General features: G+C 41.5%; 1 pseudogene; it reads left to right on the forward strand.

Moving 5' to 3' along the window:
* Positions 1-19259, forward strand: part of LOC103112485 (cytosolic iron-sulfur assembly component 2B-like) — a 69329-nt pseudogene extending 50070 nt beyond the window's left edge.
* The last annotated feature ends 1430 nt before the right edge of the window (positions 19260-20689 follow it).

Raw genomic sequence — 20689 nt, forward strand, 5'->3', positions numbered from 1 at the left:
GGCAGCCCTGTCTAGTACCTGATCTGAGTGGAAATGCTTCCAGTTTTTCACCATTGAGTATGATGTTGGCTGTAGGTTTGCTATATATAAACTCCACTATCTTCAGGAATTTTCCATCTATTCCCATTTTTTGTAGTGTTTTGATCATAAAGGGATGTTGTATTTTGTCAAAGGCTTTCTCTGCATCTACTGATATGACCATGTGGTTTTTGGTCTTGCTTTTGTTGATGTGGTGGATCACATTGATTGATTTACGTATATTAAACCAACCTTGCATGCCTGGAATAAACCCCACTTGGTCATGATGGACAATCTTTTTGATATACTGCTGTATCCGGTTGGCTAGAATTTTGTTCAATATTTTCGCATCTATGTTCATCAGAGATATTGGTCTGTAGTTTTCTTTTTTGGTTGTGTCCCTGTCTGCTTTTGGTATCAGGGTGATGTTGGCTTCATAGAAGCGGGCAGGGAGTATTCCAGTGACTTCAATCTTCTCGAAGACTTTTAAAAGTAGATATATCAGTTCTTCTTTGAAGGTTTTGTAGAATTCATTTGTAAAACCATCTGGTCCAGGACTTTTATTTCTGGGGAGATTTTTGATAACTGTTTCAATTTCATTAGCTGTGATGGGCCTGTTCATGTTATCCACTTCCTCTTTACTTAGTTTTGGAAGTTGGTAGGTGTCTAGGAAATCGTCCATTTCTTCCAGGTTCTCTAGCTTGGCGGCATATAGTTGTTCATAGAAGCCTCGCATGATATGTTGAATTTCTGTGGTGTCTGTTGTGATATCTCCTCCTTCATTTACTATCCGATTTATTTGGGTCTTCTCCCTTTTTTGTTTTGTGAGTCTGGCTAAAGGTTTGTCGATTTTGTTTACTCTTTCGAAGAACCAACATTTACTTTCATTGATCTTTTCTATGGTTTTCCTATTCTCAATGTTATTTATTTCTGCCCTAACTTTAGTGATTTCTGTCCTTCTGGTTGTTTTGGGGTTCCTTTGTTGTTCTTCTTCTAGGTCTTTAAGATGTGCGATCAGGCTGTTTACTTGTACTTTTTTCTTGTTTCCTAATGTGTGCTTGTATAGCTATGAACTTCCCTCTTAGGACTGCTTTAGCTGTGTCCCAAATATTTTGATAGCTTGTGTCTTCATTTTCATTGAACTCTTGAAACATTTTGATTTCTTCCTTGATTTCCTCTTTGACCCAGAAGTTTTTAAGAAGTGTACTGTTGAGCTTCCACATTTTGGCACTGTTACTAATCTTTTGTTGATTGTTAAGTGTTAGTTTAATTCCACTGTGGTCTGAGAAGATGCTTGGGATGATTTCAATGCTCTTTAATTGGCTGATGCTGTCTTTGTGTCCTAATATATGGTCTATCCTTGAGAATGACCCATGTGGATTTGAGTAAAATGTGTATTCCAGTTTCTTGGGATGAATGACTCTGAAAATGTCCAGTAGTTCTAGTTTATCTATCTCTTCATTTAGCTCCCTTATGTCTTTATTGATTTTCTGCCTGGATGACCTGTCAAGTTGAGAGAGTGGGGTGTTGAAGTCCCCTACTATGATTGTGTTACTGTTAATATATTGCTGTAGCTCTTTCAGTAGAAGTTTGATGTATTTAGATGGCTTCTCATTGGGTGCACAGATGTTAATAATAGTTAAGTCCTCTTGATTGACTGATCCTCTGAGCATTAAGTAGTGTCCATTCCTATCTTTTTTAATCTTATCTATTTTAAAGTCTATCATGTCAGATATGAGAATAGCTGCTCCTGCCCTTTTTTGTGGGCCATTGGCTTGTATGATAGTTTTCCATCCTTTCACTTTAAGTCTGTGTTTGTCTTGTTGAGTTAGGTGGGTTTCCTGTAGACAGCATATTGTTGGGTTGTGTTTTCTGATCCATCTTCCTACTCTGTGTCTTTTAATAGGTGAATTCAGGCCATTGACATTTATTGATATCAAAGACTGAAGATATTTTAACCCATTCTTGTAGAGTTTTAGAGTGTTTTTATATATGTCCTATTTGTGGTGGTTTATAGGAGACCTTTCAGAAGTTCTTTCAGGGCAGGCTTGGTGATGGTTGATTCCTTCAACTGTTGCTTGTCTGAGAAGGTTTTGATGCCTCCGTCTAGTCTGAATGACAGTCTAGCAGGATATAGTATTCTTGGCTGAAAGCCTTTCTCATTGAGCACTCGATAGATATCTTGCCATTCTCTTCTGGCCTGTAGTGTTTGTATGGAGAAGTCTGCTGCTAATCTTATGGGTTTTCCTTTGTAGGTGACTCTTTGTTTTTCTCTTGCAGCCTTCAGGATCCTTTCTTTATCCTTGTTCCTTTCCATTCAAAGTATGATATGTCTTGGTATCTTTAGGTCTGGGTTAATTCTGTTTGGGACCCTCTGGGCTTCTTGAATTTTTATGTCTTTGATGTTGTCTAGACTAGAGAAGTTTTCAGCTACTATGGCCTGGAGAATGCTTTCTTCCTCTCCTTCTCTTTCTTCCTCTGGTATGCCAATAATGTGTATATTGTTTCTTTTGAAGTCATCCCATAGGACTTTGTTGTTGTTTTCAGCCTCTCTTAATCTCTTTTTGAGATCTCTTACTTCTTTTTTAGTTGTCTCTAATTCATCCTCAATCTTGCTAATTCTGTCTTCAGCCTCATTGATTCTATTCTCTCTGCCCTCTACTGTTTTCTGGAGTTCATCTATTTTGTTGCCCTGCTCTGATACTGTTTTAGCTTGTTCAGCTAGTTGCATTCTTAGCTCAGCGATTTCAGCTTTCAGCTCTCTAATAACCATGAGATAATTAGTATTTTCTTCCATATTCTCATTTGTTGTTCCTGCTTTTCTGGTTACAATTTTTTCAAATTCTTTACTCACTCCTGTGATTATTTCCTTAGCTAATGTTTGGATGTTGAACTCATTATTTTGTGCTTCACCCTCTGGAAGACTTTCAGCTGGACTCTTGTCCTGGTTCGATTCTCCAATATTTTTTCTTGTTGTTTTAACCATTTTATATATTATGTTATGAGTTCCCTTTATCAGTACTTTTCAAATTACTGATCACTATTGCCTGGATTGACTTGGGTCTAAATAAGTTAATTAAAGGGTTCACTGTGGTGGAAGTTAACAGCTATTTCAATCCCTGAGTTGGAGCTCAGTGGTTTAAAAGCCTCTTTTTTTTTCCTTCCCTGTAGGCTATGGGAGCCTGAGGGCTTTTAAACTACCAATAGGCTTCTTAGCTTAATCACTGACTCCTGACCAAGGTGTAGCAGAGATAATCCAGTGGTTATGCAAAGAGACTTTCACAGCCCCTCAGCTATGCCACCGAGGTATAGGTCTTCTGAGTTTCCTGGTTAGATCTCTGTCACCTGGTGTCCCTTCCTGTCACTGCTCCAGATTCTGAGGGTAGTAGAAATGGAGACTCAGAGTTGCACTTGGTGAGTCTTTGGGGAGTCCTCTCCTCCCTTAAGCTGTCCTCTTGTTGGTGGAGCAGACTGGAGGTGGTGTCTCCACTGATAAACTACTGAACTGTTAGCAGTCACTTAATCTCTCCTTAGGCCCCTCTTCCTCTCTGTCACCAGCCACACGTGTTTGTACTCACCAGTGATTTACTGGGCTCCTGTGGTCATTCTAGTCCTGTCTTGTTTCGGTCCCTGGTGGTCTCCTTTGGTATTCCTCTGGAAAATTTTAAGACAAAAATCTGCCTGATTTTCTCTCTCCTCCTCCTCTTTTATTTGATTTTTTCCCCTTTTGTTTAGAGAATTACCTGATGTATTCACTGAGACTATAATTCTAAAGCCAAAACAGTTGGTATTTTCAAACCATTATGCAAGACAGTTAAATCTATTTTTTAATCTCTTTTTTTTTCATTTGTTTCATAACATCGGGCAGCCTCCTCTTCTCCAGCTCATTTGGAACTATAGTTTGTCTCCTTCTAAAAAGGCTAGAAATTCATTTCTTTTTGAAAGGTTTGTTTACTTGTCTGTTTATGAGTGAAGAGGAGAGAACCAGAGCCTCACTCGAGCACGTGCCATGTCAGGCCCTCATATCTGAGAGTTCTATGTTCATCCACTGCTCCATCTCCCAGGCACAAGGCTGGGAATTTTTCGTGCATCACCTGGGCCCTCAGAATTTATGAACAAGATCCCAGATGCACTCAGAGACATGGGGCTATTTGGGGGGAGTACGTCAGATGCCTAACATGGAATTCAGTGTGTTTTCTGATTCTTTAATAGTCGATGAGATTCCTACTCTTGTAGCCATTTCTAATTATTGAACTTTCACCGTTTGAGTATATACTTATTCTGAGACATAAATCTCTAGGTTTATAACAATTAAGGTAAAGCCAGATACCTCCAGTAGTCTTGTGAACTATGTTTTTTCTGGGATGAAATATATGTTGAACGGAACTCCAGAAAGGCATGTTGACTCTGCAGTGACAACTTAGGAGCATCTGAGGTAGCTGTACACCTGCTGAGAGGCCTGCAAAACCCCCTCCTCCCCTGAGTGCTCAGGCCTTGTCTCTTCAAGGTTAAGCCCCGTTGTTGTTGATCCCAGAATCACTATTGGGATCCACCTTCACCCCACCTCTACTCCTTCGCTCCAGGGAGGGAGGAGAGGAGGAGAGCCATCTTCTTCGTGTATCTGATGGGCGGGGCATCTCCAGAAGGCAGTTTTCTTTTCATCATTCTTCTTTTTTTTCTTAATATATATATATATATATATATATATATATATATATTTAGTATTTTTATTTATTATTGGATAGAGACAGAGAGAAATTGAGAGGAGAGGGGGAGATAGGGAGAAAAACAGAGAGACACCTGCAGCCCTGTTTCACCACTTGTGAAGCTTTCCCCCTGCAGGTAGAGACTGGGGGCTTGAACCTGGGTCCTTGTGCACGGTAATGTGGGCACTTAACCAGGTGTGCCACCACCTGGCCCCTATCACTCTTCTTCTTTTTAAAAAATTATTTATTCATGTATGAATAAGCAGGAAATCTTGGGTGGCCAGTGATGCTCTTGTTCTCTCTCTCTATTTCTCATTAATAAGTAAATAGTGGAAGGAAAAAGGAAGGAAGGAAGGAAGGAAGGAAGGAAGGAAGGAAGGAAGGAAGGAAAGAAGGAAGAGAGGAAGGAAGGAAGGGAGGAAGGAAGGAAGAGAGGAAGGAAGGAAGGGAGGAAGGAAGGAAGGAAGAAGAAAAAGAGAGGATGGAAGAGGGTGAAGAGAACCTTGGGGTCCTGTAGCAATATAATGGAAAAGGAACTAAGTTGTGGGTGAGAGTATTCTTCTGAGAACGTTCACAGAGAGATGAGAGATTGTACCCATGTGTCAACAACTGCACTGTAAGCCATAAACTTCCCTAATAATATATAGAAAGAAAGGAAGAAAGGGAGGGAGGGAGGGAGGGAGGGAGGGAGGGAGGAAGGGAGCGGTGGAGGGAGGAAGTCCATATGGATTTTCTATTTTAAGGAATCTAGACTGCTTGCTCAGACCGACAAGGACTCGGAGGTTACACAGGTTCCTGGGCTAAATATGAACAGACATGGGCCCTGGCTCTGACTAATGTGGTAAACAGTTAATTTTATTTATATATTTCCTTCAATTAGGGGAGCTACTCTCTGCCCTAATCCAGCTTTCTAGTCCTATTCTCACCTCTGACACCATCTTGCCAGTCAATATTTTTAGTTGACCTCCATGTTAGTTATCAGGCTCAAGCAAAAATTACTAAAGTCATGGACCTCTAGAATACCTAAAACGGACTTCCTAGCTTTTTTCCACCCTAAAATCCCTATTATCATCTCTCTATTCCTACTTTTTAATTCTTTTTTTTATTAAACATTGCGTCCTGCTTTATATCTTACAGCCTTTCAGCCACCAAGTTGCAGAAGCTACTATGATTCCATCCTGAACTCCCTGGGAAGACAACCTTGCCAATATGACCCATAGCCTCACCCCTGCAGAGCCCTACCCCACTAAGGAAAGAGACAAGCTGGGGATACGGACTGGCCTGCCAACACCCATGTCCAGCACAGAAGCAATTACAGAAGCCAGAATTCCCACCTTTAGCACCGCAAGAAGAATTTTGGTCCACTTCCCAGAGGAGGAGAAATGTGAGGGGAAGATGACCAGAGAGAGGGCTCTGAAACCCAGTTCCATCAGGATCCAGAGAGAGAAGAGGAAAAAAGGAAAGACATTTAGAGGTAGTAACAGATATAAAGGACTTATAAAGGAAAAAAAGGCAGGACCATAGGAAAAAATGAGCAAATATATAGATAGACAGACAGTTATAGAAATAATACTCAATCCATATCTGTAACCTTGGGAGAACCACTGCAGTTTCCAATGGAGGGAATGGGGATACAGAACTATGATGGTAAGAACAGCATGGAATTGTACCCCTGTAATTCTGTAGTTTTGTAAATCACCAATAAAAGAATATATATACATATGTATATTTATAGGAATAATAGTCAACCTTGGGAGAACTACTGCAGTTTCCAATGGAGGGAATGGGGACACAGAACTCAGATGATGAGAACTATGTGGAATTATACTCCTGTTATCATACATATATATATATATATATTTTTTTTTTTTTTTTTTTTTTTACTAGAGCACTGCTCAGCTCTGGCTTATGGCAGTGTAGGGGATTGAACCTAGGATTTTAGAGCCTCAGGCATAAGAGTATCTCTGCATAACCATTATGCTATCCCTTACCCTAACTTTGTAAATCAATATGAAATCACTAATAAAAAGGTAGGGATTTCTAGGTCTATGACCTTTGAGAACAAGAGTGGTTTTGTTTTTTCTTCCCCCTCCCCTCCCTCCGAACAAGAGTGTTTTTATAGGTTGTCATGGCTGGATCAGAACCAGCATAGAAGTCAGCCCTTCCCCCCAGTGTAGCGGGGAAGCTTTGCAAGTGGTGAAGCAGTGCTGCAGGTGTCTCTCTATCTCTCTTCCTCTCAATCTCCCCCTTCCCTCTTGATTTCTGACTGTCTCTATCAAATAAAGATAAGAAAAAAATGTTTTTAAAGAAGTCAGCCCTTTCAATAACTGTGACCACAAGCATAAAAAAATCAGACCGGAGCTTCAGTGGAGCAATCGGTCAGCAAGCGGTACTTATACAAAAAATCAGACCACCACATGCAGAGTCTGTAATCAAAAAATAGTAGTGATGGTTTCCATGGCTACAGAGCCCCTTTCACAACTCAAAGAGCCAGGGCAGAACAAGATATGTGTACAGTTCACTCGTACGTCTTCCTGGAGCTTATCTGTGCACACCACCTGGGCATCTGACCTGGTTCACTGTCAGAAGCAGTAGTTTGAGGTCTGTTTGTGATTAGTTCTTAGTGTCTGTAGGCTTAAAATTAAACTATTTCAGGGCAGGGTGGTAGCAAACATATATATATATATATATATCCTCCAGGGTTATTTCTATATTTCTAGGGCTCAGTGCCTACACTACAAATCCACTGCTCCTACGACCACTTTTATTTATTTATTTTTTTTGATAGGACAGAGAGAAATTGAGAGGGGAGGGAAAGACAGGGAGAGAGAAAAATAGACACCTGCAGACCTGCTTCACTGGGGGCTCGAACCAGGATTCTTTCACAGATCCTTACACTTAGTACTATGTGTGCTTAACCCAGTGCACTACCACCTGGCCCCCTGCAAAAATATCTTTATGCCTGGGTCTCTGAGGTCTCAGGTTCAATCCATGGCACCACCATAAGCTAGAGCTGAACAGTGCTCTGGTAAAAAGAAAAGAAGAAAGAAAGAAAGAAAGAAAGAAAGAAAGAAAGAAAGGAAGGAAGGAAGGAAGGAAGGAAGGAAGGAAGGAAGGAAGGAAGGAAGGATGGATGGAAGGAAGGAAGGCTTTTCAAAGCCTGCAGATCACTTGGCATTTATTTCACCACAACTTGGCCAGTTTCCAAAAAGCCAATTCTGTTTTCATTCCATTGTAGATCTTGTTGATCTTTCCGAGAAGAAAATGTAACTAGAGGGGCCAGGTGGTGATAGCACACCTGGTTGAGAGTGCACATGTTACAATGCACAAGGACCCAAGTTCAAGCCCCAGTCCCCACCTACAGTCCGGGAAAGCTTTGCAAGTGATGAAGCAGGGCTGCAGGTGTGTCTCTATCTCTCTCCCAATCACCCCCTTCCCTCTCGATTTCTGGATGTCTCTAGCCAATAAATAAAGATAATTTTAAAAAGAAAATGTAACCAAAGGTAGAGAATTGGATCCAGAAGATACAAAATAATTCAAGTTATAATAAATTATAAATAAATGAATTCTTATGAAAATTCTATCAGATTAAGATTTTTTTCTTATTTATTTTTTTTAATTGGGGAATTAATGTTTACATTCAACAGTAAGTACAGTAGTTTGTACATGTATAATATTCCCCAGTTCCCCATATAACAATACAACCCCCACTAGGTCCTCTGAATCCTTCTTGGACCTGTATTCTCCCCACCCACCCACCCCAGAGTCTTTTACTTTGGTGCGATACGCCAATTCCAGTTCAGGTTCTACTTGTGTTTTTTTTGTCAGATCAAGATTTTTATAGAGATAGATATAAAGATAATTTAGTGCCTCTACTTTCATTCTCTTTAATCTCTTCACTGGTAAATAAATAAATCTCCAGGTGAGATGGAACAGCAGAATGAAAACACAGAGACAAAAGATCTCATGTCTTTTAGTGTTTATATCTGCAGAATCCTGAAGACAGGTTTCATAGCACCACTAAATTATACACCTTTACTCAACAGGAGAAAAAAGATTGAGTGCCCTCTTTATAGCATAAGAAAAATCCATTTTTCTCTTACCAGAAAGAAAATGTGATTTAAAAAAAAAAAAAAAACAATTGTTTGACACAGCCTTCTTGCATAAAAGTTAAAAAAAAACACAAAATAAGAGTAACGCTCACCAATGGGAGAAAAATCATCTCTAATGCTGAGGTCATGCTCACAGATGTTAATTTGAGTGATTTGTGAGCTTAAGCCTGATGTGCCACTGCCCGGCCTCTTAATTCTGGAATATATAAATGTTGGCTACCTTCAAGTGGCCTGAATTATTTCTGCAAGAATAATCTGGAAACCTCCTAGAACAAATGTAAACCATCATGGATGCAGCCTGGCCACAGGCCTCTGTGGAGCTCTGTTGGCTTAAATCATGTTAAGAGCGTTGTTGTTGTTGTTGTTGTTGTTGTTGTTTTAACTTTTTAAAATTTTTTGTTGGTGATTTAATAATGACTGACAAGATTGTAAGATAACAGGAGTATAATTTCATACAGTTCCCACCACCAGAGTTCCATACCCCATCCCCTCCACTTCTGTGTTTGTTTTTTTTAATATTTATTTATAAAAAAGGAAACACTGACAAAAACCATAGGATAAGAGGGGTACAACTCCACACAATTCCCACCACCAGAACTCTGTATCCCATCCCCTCCCCTGATAGTTTTCCTATTCTTTATCCCTCTGGGAGTATGGACCCAGGGTCATTGTGGGATGCAGAAGGTGGAACATCTGGCTTCTGTAATTGCTTCCCCGCTGAACATGGGCGTTGACAGGTCAATACATACTCCCAGCTGGTCTCTCTCTTTCCCTAGTGGGGCAGAGCTCTGGGAAAGCAGGGCTCCAGGACACATTGGTGGGGTCGTCTGCCCAGGGAAGTCAGGTTGGCATCATGTCAGCATCTGGAACCTGGTAGCTGAAAGAAGAGTTTGCATAGAAAGCCAAACAAATTGTTGACTAATCTTGAACCTAAAGGCTAGAATATTTCAGATAAAGATTTAAGATAAATATTTAGAGGTCTCCATTTTATAGATAGCTAGTAGGCCTATTTTAGATATATTCCAAAGGGCCCGTGACTATACTAGTTGTTGTTTTTTTTTTTTTTCCTGAGCCTGACATCTGATATGCAAGTGGATCCAAGTTATTGTCTGGGGAGATGATGTCATGACTGGAAAAAGGACCAGAAAGCTGGATCAGGGAAGAGAGTAGCTCCCAAATATGGGAAAGGTGTATAAATATTGTTGACTGTAAACCCCATCAACTTTATCCCTCTGGAAGTATGGACCAAAATTCGTTGTGAAGGTGCAGAAGGTGGGACTTCTGACTTCTGTAATTGCTTCTCCACTAGATATGGGCATCATAGACTACAATCTAAGACTGACAGGGACTCAGAAGTCACGCAGGTTCCTGTGCTAAATATGAATATATATGGCCCCTAGGTCAGATCAATGGGGAAAATAGTTAATGGTATTTATATACTTTTCTCATGTTTTGGGAGCTACTCTCTGCTCTGATACAGCTTTTTTAAAAATATTTATTTATTTATTTTCCCTTTTGTTGCCCTTGTTTTTATTATTGTAGTTATTATTGTTGGTGGTGGTGGTGTCATCGTTGTTAGATAGGACAGAGAGAAATGGAGAGAGGAGGGGAAGACAGAAAGGGGGAAAGATAGACGCCTACAGACCTGCTTCACCTCCTGTGAAATGACTCCGCTGTAGGTGGGGAGCTGGGGGCTTGAACCAGGATCCTTCTGCCAGTCCTTGCACTTTGCGCCATGTGCTGATCCAGCTTTTTAGCCCTATTCTCAACTCTGACCATCTCACCACACAATACTTTTACTCCACTTACATGTTAGCTATCAGACTCAGGCAAAAATTACTAAAGTCATAGGACCCTTGGAACACACCTGAAATAGACTTCCTAGTTTCTTGCCACCCAAAGACCCCTAGTTTCATCTGCTCGATTCCTGTCATTGGGTTCCTATATATTAAACAATTTTCCTGCTCTATATCTTACCCCATTTCAGACACCAAGTTGCAGATGTTACTGTGATTCCATCCTGACTTTCATAAGCACATTATCTTGACCAAAACTTCAAGTACTATCAAGGCTTTTTAGTAATGTTTAAGTCACAAGCCAGTCATTTTCCTCTCCAGGTGGGTCTGAAAAATACTGTTCATACCCCCCTCCTCTTTCCTCTGCTTTGATGATGCAAAGTGTCTCCCTGAAAAGTGCAGGAATTTGGGGGTGGATGGGCATGGAGAGTCATCCAACAGCCACTCAACTATTTAAGCTGACACCCCCCCACACACACACAGACAATGCGAAGAAAGTCAAAACTGTTGTCTCTGCCTACAAGGGGACATTCCCCACTGAGATCACCTGTTCTCTGAGCAGTTATCAAGACTGTCACCCCCTTGGAGGAGAGTAAGGTGGCCTAGCTGGTGACAACTAATCACGCATGGATGCCATCAAGTTCCCTGGCCTCCTGCCTACCTTGCACAAATTGTACAATCTCAAGGGATAGATGGGCCCTGGAGTGTCTTATCTACAGAAAGACTTCAAGCACTGTCATCTTCACACAGTCTAACTTGGAAGACAAAGGGACCCCAGGCAAAGCTGATGGACATTAACTAGACTCATTACAGTGGCAGGTCCTGTCAGATCAGCCTTCACTGTGAGGTAACATCATAGGTAGGGAATCGGGATTTCCATGACAAGCCAGAAAGACAGAGACTAAAGACTTCACCACATGCTAGCGAGGAAGTCTGTTGTCAGCTGCTTTTGTGAATCTTTTGTAATGCATTCAACTTGTTGACGTTTTTTGTATTGTGTGATCTATTTTTAAATCCCTTTTGGGTAAGAAGAGGGTCCATGTTAAATAGAAAATGAAGAGTAATGTGTGCTTAAAAACAAACAAACAAAAAGAACTTGGCATGAGAGTGCTGTTAAAGAGACAATGTTGGCTTTTCCAAGCATAGAACTAGTAAAGCCATGGGCCCCCTGGAATATACCTAAAATAGACTTCCTAACTTTGCCCAAAATGGAGACCCCAAATCTCATCTGCTACATTCTTACCTTTAGGTTCCTGATTATTAAGCAATTTGTTCTGCTTTATATCTTAATATTTCTTCAGCCACCAAGCTGCTGATGCTACCATGACACCAACCTAACTTCCCTGGGCAGACAACCTCACCAATGTGTCCTGGAACCCCACCTTCCCAAAGCCCTGCCCCACTAGGGAAAGATAGAAACAGGCAGGGCGTATGGACTGACCTGCCAATGCCCATGTCCAGTGGAGAAGCAATTACAGAAGCCAGATGATCCACCCCATAATGATCCTGGGTCCATACTCCCAGAGGGATAAAGAATAGGAAAGCTTTCAATGAACAAGATGGGATTCAGATCTCTGGTGGTGGGGATTGTACCCCTCCTATCCAACAGACTAGTTCTTCAGAATTAAATCAATTTTAAAAGTTTTATATGTATATATATATATATATATATATATATATATTATATTTTACAGCCCACAAACTCCTGTGAATGCTTATGGCTAAAGGCTATTTTTTTCCCTTTTGAGGAGCTCAGCCTTGCACAGGCACAATGGCATCACTGTCAGGTTGCTTTTGGAAAGAGAGAGAGAGAACAGGGGTAGATAGCATAATGACTCTGCAAAGAGACTCTCATGCCTGAGGCTCCAAAGTCCCAGGTTCAAGCCCCTGCACCACCATAATCCAGAGCTGAGCAGTGCTCTGGTAAAATTAATTAATTAATTAATATTTTTAAAAAGAGAGAGGCCAGTACCAGCACTTCATCTGGTGCCTGGGGCTCAATCCTAGGCTGCATATATGCCAAGGCACATGCTTTTTCTGCCTTTTGAATGCTACTTCTAGTAAGAAAGAGAAAAAGAAAGAAAGAAAGAAAGAAAGAAAGAAAGAAAGAAAGAAAGAAAGAAAGGAAGGAAGGAAAGAGAGAGAAAGAAAGAAAGAAAGGCCTACCTCCTGCAGGGGAGAAGCTTCACAAACAGTGAAGCAGGGCTGCTGGTGTTACTTTCTGTGTCTTTCCCTTTCTATCTTCTCCTTATCTCTCATTTCTCTGTCTCTATCCAATAAATAAATAAGATATATTTTTGAAGAGTCTTTATTATTTATTTGGGAGTGGGGGGGAACCTTACTTACCAATCTGTTAGATAAGAGGGGTACAATTTCACACAATGCCCACCACCGGAGTTCTGCATCCCATCGCCTCCGTTGGAAGCCTCCCTATTCTTTATCCCTCTGGGAGTATGGACTCAGGATCATTATGGGGTGCAGATGGTGGGCGTTCTGGCTTCTGTAATTCCTTCTCTATCACTATGGCACATGCAATGCCAGGGACTGAACTCAGGAGCTTGTGTTTGGGAGTGCAACAATTCATCCATCTACTGTACCACCTCCCAAATCACTGAAGAAAGAATACTTTTTTTGATTGCTACATTAAACTGTTTTATTTTGTTTCAACCAGCGCACAGCTTAGCAATGGCTTACATTGGTGCAGGAAATTAAACCTGGGTCCTCAGGTGCCTCCAGGCATGAAGGTCTGTTGTATAAATGACAATGTTATTTCCCTAGCCCAGTATTTCTCTTCACTGGCTTAAAGGGGATGACCTGTCTTTTCAGTCAACTTACAACCTACAACTTCTGTTTTCCCCAAGGCCAGGAAAGGTTTTTGTCACTCTGCTGTGTATCTTGTAATAGATACTTGAGTGCCTGCTGTATTTCTTCTCCAGGACTTCAAGTTCATTGAGGTAATGAAATAGATGTGACTAATACCCCCAATGAAGAAATTAAAAAAAAAAGACAGGTGTGACCCACCCTTGAACTGAGGTGATTTAGGGCCAAGATCATGTGGTTGTTAATATTATCAAAGAGAGAGGAGTGGAAGACAGAGAAGGGGAGAGCAGCAGATGGCTTTCTCTCCTCTCCTCTCCTCTCCTCTCCTCTCCTCTCCTCTCCTCTCCTCTCCTCTCCCGGATCAACTAGGAACACCAAAGGAGACCACCCGGGACCAAAACAAGACAGGACTAGAATGACGACAGGAACCCAGTAAATCACCGGTGAGTACAAACACGTGTGGCTGGTGACAGAGGAGAGAGGAGCCTAAGGAGAGATTAAGTGACTGCTAACAGTTCAACAGTTTATCAGTGGAGACACCACCTCTAGTCTTCTCCACAACAAGGGGACAGCTGAAGGGAGGAGAGGACTCCCCAGAGTCTCACCAAGTGCAACTCTGAGTCTCCATTGCTACTGCCCTCAGAATCTGGAGCAGCAACAGGGAGGGACACCAGGGGACAGAGATCTAACCAGGAAACTCAGAAGACCTATACCTCAGTGGCCTAGCTGAGGGGCTGTGAAAATCTCTTTGCATAACCACTGGATTATCTCTGCCACACCCTGATTTATCTCTTGGTCAGGAGTCAGTGATTAAGCTAAGAAGCCTATTGATAATTTAAAAGCCCTCAGGCTCCCATAGCCTACAGGGAAGAAAAAAAAAGAGGCTTTTAAACCACTGAGCTCCAACTCAGGGATTAAAATACTATTGAAACAACTGTTAACTTCCACCACTGTGAACCCTTTAATTAACTTATTTAGACCCAAGTAAATCCAGGCAATAGTGATCAGTAATTTGAAAATTACTGAGAAAGGGCACTCATAACATAATATACAAAATGGTTAAAACAAGAAGAAATATTGGAGAATCAAACCAAGACAAGAGTCCAGCTAAAAGTCCCCCAGAGAATGAAACACAAAATAATGAGTTCAACGTCCAAACATTAGCTAAGGAAATAATCACAGGAGTGAGTAAAGAATTTGAAAAAATTGTAACCAGAAAAGCAGGAACAACAAATGAGAATATGGAAGAAAATACTAATTATCTCATGGTTATTAGAGAGCTGAAAGCTGAAATCGCTGAGCTAAGAAGGCAACTAGCTGAACAAGCTAAAACAGTATCAGAGCAGGGCAACAAAATAGATGAACTCCAGAAAACAGTAGAGGGCAGAGAGAATAGAATCAATGAGGCTGAAGACAGAATTAGCAAGATTGAGGATGAATTAGAGACAACTAAAAAAGAAGTAAGAGATCTCAAAAAGAGATTAAGAGAGGCTGAAAACAACAACAGAGTCCTATGGGATGATTTCAAAAGAAACAATATACACATTATTGGCATACCAGAGGAAGAAAGAGAAGGAGAGGAAGAAAGCATTCTCCAGGCCATAGTAGCTGAAAACTTCTCTAGTCTAGACAACATCAAAGACATAAAAATTCAAGAAGCCCAGAGGGTCCCAAACAGAATTAACCCAGACCTAAAGATACCAAGACATATCATACTTTGAATGGAAAGGAACAAGGATAAAGAAAGGATCCTGAAGGCTGCAAGAGAAAAACAAAGAGTCACCTACAAAGGAAAACCCATAAGATTAGCAGCAGACTTCTCCATACAAACACTACAGGCCAGAAGAGAATGGCAAGATATCTACCGAGTGCTCAATGAGAAAGGCTTTCAGCCAAGAATACTATATCCTGCTAGACTGTCATTCAGACTAGATGGAGGCATCAAAACCTTCTCAGACAAGCAACAGTTGAAGGAAGCAACCATCACCAAGCCTGCCCTGAAAGAAGTTCTGAAAGGTCTCTGATATCATCAAAGAACCCAGGGCAGTTGTGTTCACATAAGAACAGCATGGAGAAAAAGGAACAATACCAAAATAGGGCCACCAGGACCCCTGTCCTGTGTCCACATCTTCAGCAGACATCAATCTCCTTATTTCCAGGACCCCTCATGGTGAATTGGTTAGGAGTTCTCCATGTTTGCAATGACAGTAAGAGCCAGCATAATGCTAGTTTGTGCTATGGGAACCAAACAATACTGAACTCTCAGTGGCTTACCAAGGCAAATGTTTCATCAAGATCAGAAAGTTCAATGTTAGAGGCCAGGGCTTGCATGAGTGAAGCCTGAGGTTCAATCTTCTGTACCACCATATACCAGGGGCAAATGGTTCTTTTCTGTCATCCTCCCACTTACTAAAAACAATAATAATAGGGGCCATGTGGGGGCTAAGCGCTCACATTACAGTGCACAAAGACCCAGGTTCAAGCCCCTGGTCCCCACCTGCAGGGAGAAAGCTTCCTGAGTAGTGAAGCAGGGCTGTAGGTGTCTGTCTCTCTCTGTCTTTATCCTCCCCTCTCAATTTGTCTCTATCTCTACCCAATAATAAATAAATAAAATGTTCTAAAAGTTAAAAAGAATAAGAATAAACTATTTTTGTGTCCCCATCTTATCTCCCAAAGATAACCACTATCGTTCTCACAAGTCTTAAAAACAGTTTTCTTGCTTCTATTTTTATTTGTCTTTTCAAGTTCATGTGTTTCAGTTCTCTAGATCTCATATGTGAATGAAAACATACAGTAGTTGTCCTGCAGTTCTCTACTTATTTCACTAAGCTTAATCACCTCAAGATGGGAAAGTGGGTGCACAGAACTTTGGTGGTAGATGTAATGTGGAACCATACATTGTAATCTTACACTCTTGTGACCCACTATTAATCACAAATAAAAATGAAAAGAATAACAAAATATATTTTTAAAAATAATTATACAAAGATGTTTGCCTTGATATGGTAGTTCCATGATAGAGGCTTCTTCTCTCTTGTGACTCCTCCATGTTTAAAATGGCCACCACCACAGGGATGGAAAGATAGAAAAGTTTATACCTATTTTCTTTTTAACTGCTTTGAACTGGAAGTGAGAAAAGTCCTTTCACTCACAACTCATTGGTCTAATATGAACATAGAACCCCAGTTCAATGGCCAAGGAGGTTGAGAAATAGGGGGGTCCATTGACTATTTGGCAATTAGAAGTGGTTCTACCAAACAAATGAATTTTTTTAAAAAACATTTTATTTATTCATTCATTTATTGGGTTGAAACAGAAAGTAACCAAGAGAGAAGAGAAATAGAGAAAGGGAGAGAGAAAGACACCTGAGGTAGAGGGAGATAGCATAATGGTTATGCAAACAGACTCTTATGACTAAGGCTCCAAAGTCCCAGATTCAATCCCCCGCACCAGCATAAGCCAGGGCTGAGCACTGCTCTGGTTGGGGGGTGGTGGGAGAGAGAGAGAGAGAGAGAGAGAGAGAGAGAGAGAAGGACCTGCAGCAGTGCTTCACCATTCTTGAAGACTCCCTTCAGTGGTGAGGAAGGAAATCTCTTCAGTGATGATCAGGGGTCATTACAAATTATAATGTACCCTCAGCAGAGTGCGCCGCCACTAGGTTCCCACATGATTTTTTTAAATGGAACTAACCAAGGAATGTCACTTATATAGAAAGATGACGGTCCTTGTGACGTTATATTGTACAATCAAAAGCAAAAGCACCACCATTTTTTTTTCTGTTAAAATAAGATCCACAGTTATGCAATTGGTTTCCACCATTTTCAAGGAGACCAAGCTCTCTAAAGAAAATGTGCATAAAAGCATAAAGCACATTCCTTTGCATAAAGCAACGAGGTGTTAGGACTTGGCTCTAGAAGAAAGTTCTTAAAATAATATATCAGGCTCATCTGTCGAGGCCGTCCCTTCTGCCACAACTAGTTACTGCCCAGTTTTTTTTTCTCCCTCCTATAATAGTAACCAGCTTTGGAGCCAAAATAAATGCTCTAGTTGTTCTTCAGAACACCCCATCTGCCTCAGCCTTACCACCAGGAGAGCTTCCAGAGCTCTTGAGGGCGGAGGCAGTGCATGGTATGAGACAACAGTCCTGTGTGTGGCTTCTCACATTGTCTGTGGAACACAGCAGTTTTGCTCAGATTACTACCTCAAAGACCATCTTTGGGACTATAAGCCAAACTAGTCATTTTCTATGTGACCAATTGGTTGGTCTGATTCTCTCAAACTCTTCCTTCGGGATAAAATTTTTTTTTAAAATATCAACAAAAAAAAAATAGTAACAGAGTTGATGTATTGCACTACAGTGAAAGATTCTGGGGATCCAGGGGCTGGTTCAGGTCCTGGAACATGATGGCAGCGGACCTAGTGGAGGTTGTATTGTTATGTGGAAAACTGAGAAATGTTATGCATGTATAAACTATTGTATTTACTGTCGACTATAAAACATTAATCCCCTAATGAAAAAAAAATAGTCACAGAAGTTTGGCATGGACAAGCAGGCGCATCCATTTAGTTTACCTAATATGAACATAATAGCTCCTCGTAACCCTTTTCTTACTTTACTTCAATAGGAGGAAAACATCAATGACAAAATCCTCCTCTTGTGACTTGCAAATAACGTTTTTGTAGTTTGTAATTCTGCTAATTCCCTAAAAGAGATGACCACAAATGATTTTGAAAAATCAGGGCTGATGACTGGTCATCATCAGGACCTTGTGGGCCTCTTCAGAACCTTGCCCTCACTGTAGAACAACAAAAGTAGAGACTGCCCCACTCTTCAAGGAAGACTGGTCCTGAAATGAGTGCAGCCTAGAATGTTCCCAGCTATGATCATGGACTGGGAGCTCAGACCGGCAGGGATGCAGAGGTTACACAGGCTCCTGTGCTGAATGTGACTAGACATGGACCCTAGGTCACATCGATGGGGTCTACAGTTAATGGAATTTATAACTTTTCCCATACTTGGGAGCTACTCTCTGCCCTGATTCAACAACTTTCTAGTCCTATTTCCAATTCTGAAACCATCTCCCCAGACAATACCTTTAGCCCTCCTGCATGTTAGCTGTCGAGCTCAGGCAAAAATTAGTAAAAACATGAGGCCTTTGGAATATACCTAAAATAGACTTCCTGTCTAAGGCCATACCACCCTGAACACACTCAATCTCATCTAAAATAGACTTCCTGCTAGCATGGGGGGGGGCGGTACAGGACGGCTTGGAGGGCGGCCTCCTGGAGAACACTAATGCTCTCATCTATGAGCGTTCTGGGGAGCGACCAGTGACCGCGGGCGAGGAGGATGAGGACGTCCCTGACAGCACTGACGTGCAAGATCTTTGCTGATATGTTCCATCAGTGACTGGAGCCTCCAATGACACTGGAAGAACTGAACATAGTAGAGCAAGTACGAGTTCAGGTGAGCCACCCAGAGAGCACTGTGGCTGTTGCCTTCCCACCTACCATCTTACATTGCAGCACAGCCACCCTTACTGGCCTGGCCATCAAAGTCAAGCTTCGCGATCCTTTCCCCAGCGTTTCAAGATGGACGTGCACATTACAGCAGGGACGCATGCCTCGGAACATGCAGTGAGCAAACAGCTTGCAGATAAAGAGCAGGTAGCAGCTGCCTTGGAAAACACCCATCTGCTGGAGGTGGTGAACCAATGCCTGCCATCTCTATCCTAAGTTTGCTTATTAGCTCCCAGTTCCACCCATTGTCTTTTCTCGAATCACTGGCTATGAGAAACTAACATATCACATTTTTGTAAAAAACCTTTAATTTATATTCATAAAAAATATAAATAAAATAGACTTCCTAGCTTTTTCCAAAATAGAGACCCCCAAATCTTATCCGCTATATTCTTAGCTTCGGGTTCCTAATTATTATACAATTTGTTCTGCTTTATATCTTTTTTTTTTTCCTCCAGGGTTACTGCTGGGCTCGGTGCCTGCACCATGAATCCACCGCTCCCGGAGGCCATTTTTTCCCCCTTTTGTTGCCCTTGTTGTTGTAGCCTCGTTGTGGTCATTATTATTACCATCGTTGATATTGTTCGTTGTCGGATAGGACAGAGAGAAATGGAGAAGAGGAGGGGAAGACAGAGAGGGGGAGGGAAAGACAGACACCTGCAGACCTGCTTCACTGCCTGTGAAACAACTTCCCTGCAGGTGGGGAGCTGGGGGTTGGAACCGGGACCCTTATGCCGGTCCTTGCACTTCGCACCATGTGCGCTTAACCCACTGCACCACTGCCTGACCCCCTCTGCTTTATATCTTAATGCTCTTCAGCCACCAAGCTGCAGATGCTACCATGACGCCATCCTGACTTCCTTAGGCAAATGGCCTCACCAATGTGTCCTAGAACCCCACCTCCCCAGACCCCTACCCAACTAGAGAAAGATAGGAACAGGCTGGGTGATGGCTCAACCTGTCAACACCCATGTCCAGTGGAGAAGCAATCATAGAAGCCAGACCTCCCTCCTTATGCACCCCATAAAGATCTTTGGTTCATATTCCCAGAAGGATAAAGAATAGGGAAGCTTCTAATGGAGGGGATGGGATACAGAACTCTGGTGGTGGGAACTGTATGGAGCTGTACCCCTGTTATTATCCTACAATCTTGTCAATCATTATTAAATTAATTTTAAAAAGAAAAGAAAAATCAGGGCTGGGGAGAAAGCATAATGGTTATACAAAAAGTTCTTGCCTGAGACACTAAAGGTCTCAGATTCAGTCCCACGAACCACCATAAGCCAGAGCTTACAATGCTCTGGTAAAAGAAGAAGAAGAAGAAGAAGAAGAAGAAGAAGAAGAAGAAGAAGAAGAAGAAGAGAGAGGAGGAGGAGGAGGAGGAGGAGGAGGAGGAGGAGGAGGAGGAGGAGGAGGAGGAGGAGGAGGAAGAAGAAGAAGAAGCAAGATCAGAAGAGAAAACACAAGTAGAACCTGAACTGGAGTTGGTGTATTGCACCAAAGTAAAAGGCTCTGGGGTGGGTGGGGGGGGGAGTCCAGGTCCTGGAAAAGGATGACAGAGGACCTAGTGGGGTTGTATTGTTATGTAGAAAACTGAGAAATGTTATGCATGTACAAACTATTGTATTTACTGTCAACTGTAAAACATTAATCCCCCAATAAAGAAATTTTTTAAAAAATGAAAACAGAAAAAAAATAAATAAATGTACTCAAAAAT

The sequence above is a fragment of the Erinaceus europaeus genome, chromosome 5, assembly GCF_950295315.1.
Source record: "Erinaceus europaeus chromosome 5, mEriEur2.1, whole genome shotgun sequence".
Taxonomy (NCBI): domain Eukaryota; kingdom Metazoa; phylum Chordata; class Mammalia; order Eulipotyphla; family Erinaceidae; genus Erinaceus; species Erinaceus europaeus.